Genomic DNA, 12,991 nt, shown 5'->3' with positions numbered 1-12,991 from the left:
AGGAGCAACCCTGAGCTGGTAGAGATGGAGGGTGTTGCTAGTAGTCTATGGCTCAATTTTTTCTTAAAAAAACTTCAGAGACTTCTAAATAACATCACCATGTTATGGACTTTGTATAATAAATATCGTTATTATAATTATTCAAAGAAAAACTTATCTAATTGGACAACAATTTTAAAGCCTGCGTATTGTTTTGTGTTACTGTAACTGTCTCTAAACCTTGGATTTACATTGTATTATTTTGTTTCCCTGTAAACCTACAAATATAGGTAGATGCTTCTCATGTATTAACTTGCTTACTCCTCACAACACAGTGTTGTGAGATCTGTAATTCGTTCCATTTAAAGTAGAGAAAACTAAAGCACAAAAAAGCATAGACATTTGCCTAATGTCACACAGCTTGGAAGTAGCAAATCTGGGATTCATAACCAGATATTCTGGCTCCAGGGCCCATATGTTTACTTTTATCAGTTCCAAAGTTCACTTTGAACATTGTTAAAGAAATCACTTCTTACTTTTACTTATGAAAGTTTAAATATTAAAACGTTTAATGTGTTCTTTTGTCCTCAAAAGAAAACTGAGACAATGTAAGAAGGCCGGTGAATCGTGGCTTTATCAATCACCCTCCAAAACCCTCACCCTTTCCTCATCCAACATTTTGAGTGGTGACTATGTTGAAGTGAGTTAATAAAATTGGTCACTTCTTTTTTAAGCTAAAAGAAATAAAAACGATGTGTGGTCCGTTGAATAACCTTTTTTTTTTTTTTTGAAGATGCTCTCCCAACACACATTGAAAGTTAAATATGAACTCTATAAAAATTCGCAGTGGCAATGCCACTAAACAGAAAAAAGAGGCAAAATTAATTATACCACCTATCCTTTAGGCAAGCAAATTGGTTCTTAACATTGAAATATTAATCATGTGAGCTACCTCCACAAACTGTAAACACATCTTGGAATCACAGTAAGATTTAGGCAGTACTTGCACTGTAGGAATGGTATCTTTGAAAAATCGAAGTATGAACCAATACGAACATGAACATGGCAACTGACTCATAGAAAACAGGGTACAGGAGCTGAGCCCTGGCCACATGTCAATTTCCTACAGTGAGTTCCAGAGTTCTCTACTGTGAAAATATATAGAACAGACAATCACATATGTCATATAAGTCCAGAAATACAGAAAAGAGTTTCATGGCCCCTTTTGGTTCCTCTTAAACAAAGTCATTGATGTTACTTTCATGTTGACCTATCCATTCCTGCTCTTATCCTGACCAGATGTAGACTCAGTTAACTTTTTTTTTTTTTTTTTTTTTTGAGGTACGCGGGCCTCTGACTGTTGTGGCCTCTCCCGTTGCGGAGCACAGGCTCCGGACGCGCAGGCTCAGTGGCCATGGCTCACGGGCCCAGCCGCTCCGCGGCATGTGGGATCTTCCTGGACCGGGGCACGAACCCGTGTCCCCTGCATCGGCAGGCGGACTCTCAACCACTGCGCCACCAGGGAAGCCCTCAGTTAACTTTTAATAAGTACTGCTCTTTTAGTCTGAACGCAGTCCCCCACTACCACAAATTATGCAGTCGAGTCTCCCACATTTGGGGAAATTGTAGGGGTCAGCACATCTGGAGTGCAATGGATAAGCTTTGCCCTGGGAAAACCATCTTCATGATCATGGTATCTCCCCTGCCAGGTAAGTATAAATACCTACTATTTTTAATAATAGACATTAGATCAGGAGTTTTAGCAATATTATTTCACGATTATCCACAGTTTTACAAGAGAGGAAACGGAGGCTCAGAGAAATTGAAGAACCTGGCTCTGGAATGGCCAGACAAGGCAGCCAGTAAATGGCAAAGCTAGTACACAAACTCACATCTGCAGACTTTGTAATATAAAAGAATTTTAAAAGAGACATCATCTGAAATTAGCTCTGCTTTCAAAGGGCCACCATATTCTGGACTGACCCTAACTCTAGCAAAGAGGGCCTTATTTTTACAGTAGTGCTTGGGTCTGAGTTTTTCTGCCAAGAATCCCTTGCTCTGAGCCTCAGGCCACTTAGCTAGGGCCCTAATCCCTGTTTAGCTTCATCCAGCCTTCTTTTCAAGAGGGCACATTTCTGTTGTCTCTTCCTAGACACTACCCAGGTCCTGTTAAGTTCCTCCTGATTTCAGCAACTGCCTGTCCCTTGGACTAATCCTCTCTAACCTTATTCCCAGAAGAAGGGGCAGTGGGAGCAACGTTTAGGAGTAGAATGAGAAGGGAGGAACAGATTTTAACTATTTCATAGTTAAATCAGACTAAATCTAAATAAGGAAATAACCATGCTTGTTATTTGGGTAGAGCTTGGTAGAGTACAAACTACATTCTTTGTAAGAGTTTAGCTTTAAAATTATCTCCATTTGATAGATAAGGAAACAGCCTCATGGAGAATTAAATGGCTTAATGTAAGATTGTTTGGCTTATAAAGGCAGAAATTCTGGACTATTCTTAGCCATTGCCATCCAATCTGAAATCTTAAATCATAAATCTACTTTTAAAAATATATTAGGTTAACTTTAGTTTATATATAAATATTCGTGGTGGTGCTTTCAATCAGACTAAATAAATAACATGGCAATATTTTAAAATGATACCTAAAAAAGCAGTCAGGTTATGTTCTCAGTGTCTAGTACTTGCGGAAGAACTCTTCAAATGCAAAAATACTCCTATTGGCTTTTTATTTTCAGAGAATATGTGAATCTCAAATAGGCTGCATTTGCATTCTGGAGAAAGTTTTTAGAGTCAATTTCTACCGCGTTTAACAAAGCTGATCTTGTGCTCTCTTAGTCATCACTACAGAGGGCAGCAACAGACAGCAGAGCTCCTTAGCATCACAGAGGAAACGGTAAGATGAGAATAAAGACACAGACCTACTAGAGAATGGACTTGAGGATATGGGGAGGGGGAAGGGTAAGCTGTGACAAAGTGAGAGAGTTGCGTGGACATATATACACTACCAAACGTAAAATAGCTAGTGGGAAGCAGCCGCATAGCACAGGGAGATCAGCTCAGTGCTTCGTGACCACCTAGAGGGGTGGGATAGGGAGGGCGGGAGGGAGACACAAGAGGGAGGGGATATGGGCATATATGTATACATATAGCTGATTCACTTTGTTATACAGCAGAAACTAACACACCGTTGTAAAGCAATTATACTCCAATAAAGATGTTAAAAAAAAAAAGTTCCTAGTAAACAAGAGGGTTAAAGACAAAGTCATGCTTAAATCACTCCAAATTTTCTTTTGCCTTTATGCTATTTAAAATTAATCACATCTATAAACTCTCATATAAGTTAGCAGGCAAATGGATATGGAAAGTACCAGGAAAGACTACATTTTTTCAGAAGTTGAATCTAAGACATTTTGTAATTCTGCCCAAACCAGCGTTAAAAAATAAACATAGACTATGTGTCATGTAATACTGCAACAAGTGAAATTTAGTCTGCTTTTCTACTGGTTTTTTACTCATTTTTTTCTTTAAATCTCTGTCTTAGCAAGTGAAAGTATTTTGCATAAAATATTTACTATCTTTATAAAAGATATTTTTTAAAATGTATCCAAATGTGTTTTCAGTATGTAAGAACTTTAGAAGCCATGGTTTTACAATAGAAAGATTTACCTACAAAGTGCCTTCCGTACAGAAATGATTGGGAATAGCAGTCTGCAAGGATGAGGACTTAGTACTTACTTCTTAGCTTGGTTGCATAGACCTACAACTGACTGTACATGCAAAGGAGGGCAGCAAAGGTCTTATGATCAAAAGGGAAGAAATGACTGACAACACAGAGCTAGTTCAAAGGAACTAATGGAATAATTAGTCCCAAAAAGACCAAAAAGACTGAAGAATTCATGATGTCATAAAAAGCAGAGCTACTTAAATTGGATTAGAAAATAAAAATGACATGAACATTGTAAATATTCACAGATCACATCATTGACGTGTAATGTGCCGTTAAATGATGTCAAATTAAAGGAGAAATTACATGTGTTAGAACTAGGACGAATAAAGAGAAGACATTTAAAGATACATGGTCCTTCAAGTGAAAATTCCTAACATATATTACACAGATGATCATCACCAGACAGTGAAACTGGGTGAATGAAATGTAAAATAAAATATGAGGGAAAAGATACTGGCTAAAAACAACTCATTTTCCAATATTATAAATGATAGTGAACTTTAGATTTCAGAGGAGCTATTTTGGGAATTTGTTTTATACAAAGCAAACCCAAATATGGTTATAGTAAATAACTGATAATGCCATTAAGCTCTTAAAATTTTAGCATCAGCCCTAAGTATTGAATTAGTAGTATGTAAATTTGTCAGAAAAGGAAAGAGTCTCTAGGTCTATTTTAATGTTCATATGCTCAGTTTTCTCTATGTTGTTTGAAGCATTTCAGTGATTCTGCACTTATTTTGAAACTTATATAAGTGATAAAAAGAGAAACAACAAAAACACTGCACAAGGTAAGTGTAACATTTGCCTTCTTCCTGGGTCTTGCTAATATCTCTTGTTGACACTTACATTATTAACACATAACTAACCTGAATTTGACATACAATTCAAATACTTCCAAAATGTATACAGACACTTGAATAACTTCGTGGCAATATACAAATGTTTAGCAAAGCAACATTTCCATTCCAGACACATTTCATTTTTGACAAATACTTTAGAAAGTATTAAAAATCATTCACCTTTTAACTGACTTATTCTTTCCATTTGTCTATTCTTACTGTCAGTAAGTTCAGCTTTACTGGAATCTTCTGTCATATTAATGAGATACCAAGTAACCATTTTTTACTGAGGCTTACTGTTAGTAATAGTCAGCATATTGTACTGTAGCCTTAGTACCTCAAATTAACACAAGAAGCAAAGCCCAGATTAACAGCAGATATTATACTCCTTCAAACTGGCCACATATATTAATACTCAAAATGTACTGTCAGTGATCAACAGGACTTTTCTCCATTTTCAAAAGTTCCATAGGTTTCCTTATGGTATGTCTGAAAAGGCAAATGGGTTAAGAAAAAAAAGGTAATCCAGGTTTCAATGAAATATTCACGGGAGTGCTTTATCAACAGACATAATCCCCAGTTTTAAAAGAGTTTATTTAAGCATTTCACCAAACACATGGAACTTGAACCGGCTACTTATATTCCCCACAAAGGAAGAACAAACTTTCCAAAAATATGGCAAGCAGTGGTTGTTTGTGAAATGGTGGAGAGTGTTTTTCTCCCTCTCTCATCTGTGGTTCTACTGATATCTGTAAAATAAATTTTCATTCCTCAGAAGGCAAAATAAAACTCTGGAGCAGAGGGGGAGAGTGCTTCTATTGTGACACGGCTAATTAATTCATAGATGGAAAAATAGGAAGCGTAAATCCTTAAATATTGCACATCAGTACATAAAATGCCCAGCTTTTTTTTCAGCCTTAGACCAAGGATATCAATTACTTCTACACCTATATGAAATAAGAGAGAAAAAGGAAAATAGATTATTTCCTCCTTGTTGTAGGAAAAAGGGAGAAAATCTACTGTGAACCAGGTTTTGTGCTGGTCACTTTTTATATGTCACTATTTTAGTCCTCATAATAGTGAAGAAATAGGGTCAGAGAAATTAAGAATGTTCAAGATCAGTCATACAATAAGCTAATTATAAAAATGAGACTTCGAGCCCATTTTACCTGATTTCAAAGTTGATAATCTTTCCCTAATAGACTTATAAAAATCTCATATTCTATAACCATTATGCATAAAAGTGAATTTTACAAAAAAAAGAATAACTGACCTGATTTGGGAATAAAATTTTGGCCCTGACCCCCAAAACTACTACTTTATGGAAATCTAGCAGTGTCTATGGTTAAGAGTACAGAAATTGGGAGCTACACTACTTAAAATTTCTCTCTTTACTGTCAACCAGCTCTTTGACCTTGAGTAAGTTACTCTGCCACAATTTCCATCTGTAAAATTGTAATAATAATAACAATACTGCACAGGGTTGTTCTGAGAATTAAAGCAACTACTTATACAAAGAATTTAGAGCAATCCTTAGCACAAAGTAAGAGAATCGTAGGTCATTTTAAGCAATATCAATCTACAATTGAAAGAATTAATGACATTTCATTAACACTTCTCACAAATAGAAGAGAAACTAAAGTTGCAACTGCTGTGTGGAATTTAAGAATCTTAATTTGGGGTGGGATATATTCAAAAAGACCATTGATAAGAAAAGTGGGGAAGAAATACAGAAGCAAAGCCGAAAATGCCAGAGAATGTAAATCAAATGAATGATTGGATTTGAAATAACACATTATTTAGAATTAATCATAGATAATTAAATATGCATTAACTTCTCAGTACTCTAAAGAAGAGAAAAATTCAGACTAGGTTTGAATTTCTGAAACAGTAAATTACAACCCTAATTTTGCTTTCCTGGAACCAGCTTAAATTATCTCAATATACTAGTTTGATTTTATTTTGAAAGGGGGAAGCTTAAAAGATTGGATTCTCCATTCAATCCCGCTTCTAGGTTGGAAAGGGGAAAGAAAGGAGGGGAAATTCACTCTGGTAATGGTTAATTTTTTCAAAGTGTTCTGAACATTTTAGATAATCAGTGTAGACTATGCCAGTGTGGAAGCTTTTGAAGGATTAATAAATCTGTTCTGAAGATTCCTACTGCAAATGTGGCAGGTGGGAAGGGTATATATGGCCTAAGGTAAAACCCTTGACAAGACAGAGGGTTTCGGGATTCTGAATTGGCCTAGGTTATGACAAGTGATTGTAAATTTCCTTTTGCAGTCTATAATCTTGTCAGAAACTAATGCAATTCTCTCTGTTGCAATTTTCATTAATATTTAGACTAGCTTTAATGTAGAAAATGGACTGAATATTGGGTATACACTATTTTATTGACTCAACAAGTAGATAGCTTTGTAGTTCTACCAACATTTCTAAGCCAGCTGCAATGATTTCAAAGCTAATAGTATACAAATAATTTTTATATGCATACTCTTATTTGCATTCTCTGAAGGTTATTTTCTGATTTACATTAAATTTCAAAGAAAAACAGTCCTATAACATATGAGAATGTTCCCATATTTTAACATGTATATCAATAACTAATGAATCTAAATGGTGGTCAATAAAGAAATCAATCTATGAAGAATAATATTATCATATTGTATAAGTGAATTAATCTTATCTAGACATAATGTGAGGAGTATAATTTAATGAATATTTTCTTTTTAATGAATATAGGCACTCACAGTAGAGGAAATGTTCATAAACATGTGGACTTACTCTATAACATTGGAAAAAGCTAATAAAGCTAGGATATCAACCATAAAAAGTAATTTTCCAATCATTTTCTTATCATCTGGAAAAATGCAATGAGAATAAGAAATACGCACATTTGTTCTAAAGTATGCCAACCCCACTCCAGGAATAAATTTACTCATAGGGGATTAATATATAGTCCATTTCCTCCTAATATCAAGAATAAAAATTCCAAATAATAAAAATATTTGAATATTTTTCTCAAGGTCTTTTATAAATCTTATTACTGATTCCTTGCCTCCATATTATCCTCATGACACTCTATCTTTGGAAATGTTAGCATGGATTTATGTAAATTGATTGAATAGAGTTCTAGCCAAATAGAACAATTTTTATATAAACATACACAAAACAGAAAGTAAATCAAGCAATAGGTCTTTATTTGTAATAATTTACATTGTTTGAGCTAACAGCTATTTCTAAATGTACGTTCAGTTCTCAGGCAAAATAATGTGTAATTTTTTCTCATTGAAGATGAAAGAAATTCAATGATATCAGAAATTATTTAACAAAAGAAAGTGTTTAGTCTAGAGTTTTGAAAGCAAAGAAGGATGCAATAGCATTTGACAAGGACTCCTAATGAGAGAGTAGGTTTTTTTTCTGACAGATTAACTCCAGAGCTACAGAGAGGAAAGTTTCAGTTCACCATAAGGAAAAATTTTACAAAGTTGGCACATAATGGCCTCAAACACATTAAATCTGACACAGTGTTTAAAATTTAATTATAAGAATCAAAATCCTGAAATGGAGAAAACAATTAGAAATTGAAACCCCACTCTAATAGGGTATTTTGGAAGAATAAATGTAGAATAACTCTACTAAACCATAGCCAGGCTCTCACTACTTCTCAGGATTCTTTTTACATTGTGTGTGTGTGTGTGTGTGTGTGTGTGTGTGTGTGTGTGTGTGTGTGTGTGTGTGTGTGTGTGTGAGACAGAGACAGAGAGAGAGAGAGAGAGAGAGAGAGAGGAACTCTGAAACAATCTCCACCTTGCTCAAAAGAATAGCCACTTTTGCAAATTGCCTTGGCTACTATTTCATGAGAAGATGGAGTTTATCTGCTGTGAGCACCCCCTTCTACTTCAGAACCTCAACGTTTTCCTCTTGCCTTTAGTCTCTGTCTTTGTTCAAGAAAGTGATGCTTCTTTTATTTGAACTTGCTTGCGCTTCACTTTTCTAGAGCGTTTCAACCCAGGCATGATTTCTCTGCCCTAGAAAAAATTTTCCCTTTTCATTTTCAAGACATCATCTTATCTTCGGTTTTACCTTTGCTGCCAAGTATTTAAAATTGTCCTCTATCATCTCTACCGCACATCTCATCATCCACCAACTTCTACTCTCTTGAAATGTGGATTGCTTCTCACACCTGGGCCAAAACCACTCTCATGAAGGTTAGCAAACCATCAAGCCATAAATTTCAAAGTAAAATAGAATCTTGCTTTATTATTTACCACTTTCTTCAAGCATGCTTTCTTCCTAATTTTCTAATTTTATTAATAGCACCTCATCTTCCCCATCACTCAGAATTGTCTTGAACTCCTCATTCTTCCTTACTCCTTATTCGTTGCCCAGTTTCCATGACCAACCTATGACCAAAGTCAGTAGATTCCACCTCCTTTCATTGTGGGATGAGGTTATTGCCCTAAGGAAAGCACAGAAAATCTAGGAGCGAAACTTCAAGAATTTTGAGGTAACCAAGGAATGAAATTGAAAACTGCCAAGAGACACTGAGACTTTACTGAAATGAGAAGGAACTTCAGACTACGAATGCAGTCCTTTGTGTTCCAGTGAAAGTGTTGCTGTACTAGACTTAAAGGATATACTGACACATTTTGCTCTGTACAATGAAGGCTTTTTAAGAAAAATGAGGAGTGGGCTCTAAAGTAATGAACTTATATGCTTGTTTATGTGACATCTTTCTTAGGGCAAACTCAGTTTTGAAATACGGCCCTTACCTTTGGTGTCGATTCCAGTCCCCAAAACTCTTTCTACAGGAGGGCACATGCTATGTTCCATAACTTTATATCACAAAGCGAAATATTGATATATGGAACTGAATTTGAACTTTCAGCTTTGCCTGGAGGGATTTGGGTTAGATGATGAGAAGACTTTGCTGATCAAGTAGGTTCTGTGATATTAGAAAGGCTGATTGATTAAGGCAATAGAGAATTTTTTTTAATTCCATTTTTGATTTTTATAAAAAGAATAGCCAATTAAACTTCTAGAATATAGTCAGAGTCAAGTTTTTAGATAAAGCAATGTACTAAAATGTCTTGCCAACCTCATCCTGGTTGTACACAACATAGATAAAACATTCTTCTAAACATTCTAAAATTTCTAAATATTTTGAGCATTAAAAAACTTGGTTTAGCCCATCATGAGTCAGATCACCCATTTTGCTGCTGTTAGTATTTCTACAATTTTAGCCTTCATTAGAATTTAGTCAAATTCAAAGTTAATTTGCCAAGAAGTATTTAGAAATAGGAGATAAATCAACATTGTTGGTAAAGTATATATTTTTGTTTTATTTCTCTCATTTTTTCATTTACACTAGCTCCTGGAAATACATCTTCCCAGTATTGTTCTCTTGCAGATTTCCCAAGGAAGGGATGAAACATTTTTTTTTACGCAGCATTGAGTAATACAGAATAAAAAATAGCTGAAACATAATATTTCCCAATATGATTGTTCTAGAGTAACTGCTTTATGTAGTTAATGATTAAGATATTTCTCATAGGTTTTCTAAGTAATATGAAGACATTGCTTTAAATTAGAAATATTTACATCTGGTATAAACATGAAGTATATTTAGAGAGGATATGATTCTTTAAAATATTTTTTAAATTTTGGCACATTTTTATTGATTTTAGTTTCTAAGTAAAAGCTTATTTGCAAGAGAAAGAAAAAAGTCAAACCAAAAAAAAATGGTTTTTTTAAAGAATATAAAACTGAATAAAATTAATTTTATTTGCTGTGGTTTCTCCTTACTGACATGCAGAATTTGATACAGCCAGGAAATAGATCGAGCCAAAGAGTGGCAGACCTACTAGAGAAGGGACTTGAGGACACATGGAGAGGGAAGGGTAAGCTGGGACAAAGTGAGAGAGTGGCATATACATATATATGGGAAGCAGCCACATAGCACAGGGAGATCTGCTTGGTGCTTTGTGACCACCTAGAGGGGTGGGATAAGGAGGGTGGGAGGGAGGGAGATGCAAGAGGGAGGAGATATGGGGATATATGTATAGCTGATTCACTTTGTTATAAAGCAGAAACTAACACACCATTGTAAAGCAGTTATACTCCAATAAAGAAATAAAGATGTTAAAAAAAAAAAAGCTCTTAAAAAAGAAGTTACTTCCTACTCAATAAAGTTTTGTTTACGAAATAAAGCAGAATGGAGGCAGAACAATAACCTGGGCCTTTAATTTACCCTAAAATTAATTTGCATAATCTGGGAATAGAAAGGTGTTGATTTTCTTAGCTACAAGGACTATCGTCTAAATTTCTCACTTAAGATCTCTACTTTGTAGTACTGTCTCATTAATTGGAAACAAAGTAAAGAATGCAATGGAAATTGTTAAGCACAAATGTTGTCAGGGGCATAATATCATTCAGAAGTTAAGATTGCACTCAGCCTATTTCCAGCAGTTGACTTTGCCTCAATCTGAAGTGAAATTTCTCCATTTCTCTTTCTTCCCATTCTAACTGAGCTCTTGCAAAACTGTCAAGGGTATCTTCCTGGAAGAGAGAGAAAAAATAAAGGAGGGAAAAAAGGTGAAAAGAAAAAGGAGAAAAGAAATCAGGACAGATGTCACTTGGCTGGTCAGACATACAAGATGCTTCAAGCTCAGCTTCCATTCTTATTTCACCAGCTATCACAGTGCTGCAGTTTCCCATGATTCAGCCACACTGGCAAGTCTTCTCTTTTCAGAAGATACATGCTCCTTCACACCCTAATATTTTCTCTTTTCTTATGCTTCTTATGCTTTTCATTCATCCCAGAATGCTTCCTCCTCCCCCTCTTTATCTCATTTAATTAAGATCTTGGTCAAATGTGACTTCTTTCTCAAGGCTTTTCCTAACAGCTCACATAGAATTTGTTGTCCCTTCCAATGTGTCCTTATTGCAACTAGATTATAAGCTCCCTCCGAGCAGAGATCATATCATAGTTGATGATAATAAATGCTTCCTGGGTTTAATTGAATTGAACTTCAGCCTCATCTAAAATAAAACTTTCTCCATGAAGCATTTTCTGATCCTCTATTAAATATGACTTCTTTCCTTAAGAGCTGAGGTTTTCATTCTTTTATGCCGCTGACTTTATTCTTATAATTAATATGTAAAAATGTTACTTCTGATATACATCATAAAATACTTGGTGGCAAGATTGTGTTTTCTAACATGTACTCTAGAGTGAATTGCACATGATAGGTTCTCAAATACTTATTAAATAGATTTTATATTTTTCAGAAATCTTCATAAATGTATGTATCAATATTAAAGTAAAACCCACCCTCAAATCCATATGGTCAAATTAAGCATCAGATTTGCAACACATGATATTTATAGGATCTGAAACATCAAAAAATATAACAACAAAAAATATATATATAACAAAAGTTTGAGAGTGAGTGTATTTAGATGTCACTATGAAAATTCTTTTATTTTCTATTTTTTCTGTTATGCTTGACTGTGAATTTTTGAATTATGTATCACTTCACTTCATAATTAAAAATATAGACATTTTGAAAATCAGATATATGATCTTTACAACAGGATTGCTATCAGGTCATTTGCGTGTCATAAAACCTCTCCCCTAAACTTAGCATATTAATGATATGAGTAGATCCCCCCAAAATGACTAATTTATGATCAAGAAAGACAAATTTTACCTACCTATGAACAATTTAAATGGTTTTTCCCTCTCAATGTAATGCTATTCTCATTATTAAAGAATTAAATCTTTCCTGAATAATTTTGAGGGAAAAAATAGTGAAGCAATTCTGTTTTACTCAACAGAGAAATAGTACAATGTGTTATTGTAATCTGACTTGTATCTTACTTGTAAGGTCCTGGAAATTATTATTTTAAATTATGATGTTAGATTAGATTTTCTGCAGCTTAGTATATTGTAAATGTAACATAATTGCTAAATGCAAATGAGATGCTGTACAGTTTTTCCATAGAGTTGTTCATGAAAGCCAAGCATTTTACATATTACAGTCAAGTGCATGTTATTATCAAGAAACACATTATAATGAAGCTCAATTTAGTATAAAGACAAGATACTGTAGCTTTATAATGGGTGACAGTACAGTAGTGTATGTATGTACACAGCAAATCTGCCACCTTCAACTATCAAGAGCATTAAATATGCCAGGAGTGACAGCACCGCACTTTAAAAATTTCCACTTGCTCCTATTACTTCATGTCAAAGTTACACTTGAAAGTTATTTTATCTCCCAAACACTGACCAATGTTTTATTGCCAAATAAAGCCTGGGATTCATCCAGTAACATTCCAAGGAGTGTGAAGGAGGTAAATTCCTCTTCTTAACATTAAGGGTAAGTCTATGAAATATGACCTAATAATTGTTCCAAAAAATAACTGTGA

General features: G+C 34.6%; 1 pseudogene; it reads right to left on the bottom strand.

The window, feature by feature from the left end:
• Window positions 1-1,523: 1,523 nt before the first annotated feature.
• On the bottom strand, window positions 1,524-1,696 carry LOC113605427 (uncharacterized; annotated as a pseudogene).
• Window positions 1,697-12,991: the final 11,295 nt, after the last annotated feature.

The sequence above is a fragment of the Aethalodelphis obliquidens genome, unplaced genomic scaffold (assembly GCF_003676395.1).
Source record: "Aethalodelphis obliquidens isolate GAN/ISIS:26980383/991018 unplaced genomic scaffold, ASM367639v1 scaffold2, whole genome shotgun sequence".
Taxonomy (NCBI): domain Eukaryota; kingdom Metazoa; phylum Chordata; class Mammalia; order Artiodactyla; family Delphinidae; genus Aethalodelphis; species Aethalodelphis obliquidens.
The sequence above is the reverse complement of the archived record's forward strand: the minus strand, read 5'-3'. Positions and strand labels throughout refer to the sequence as shown.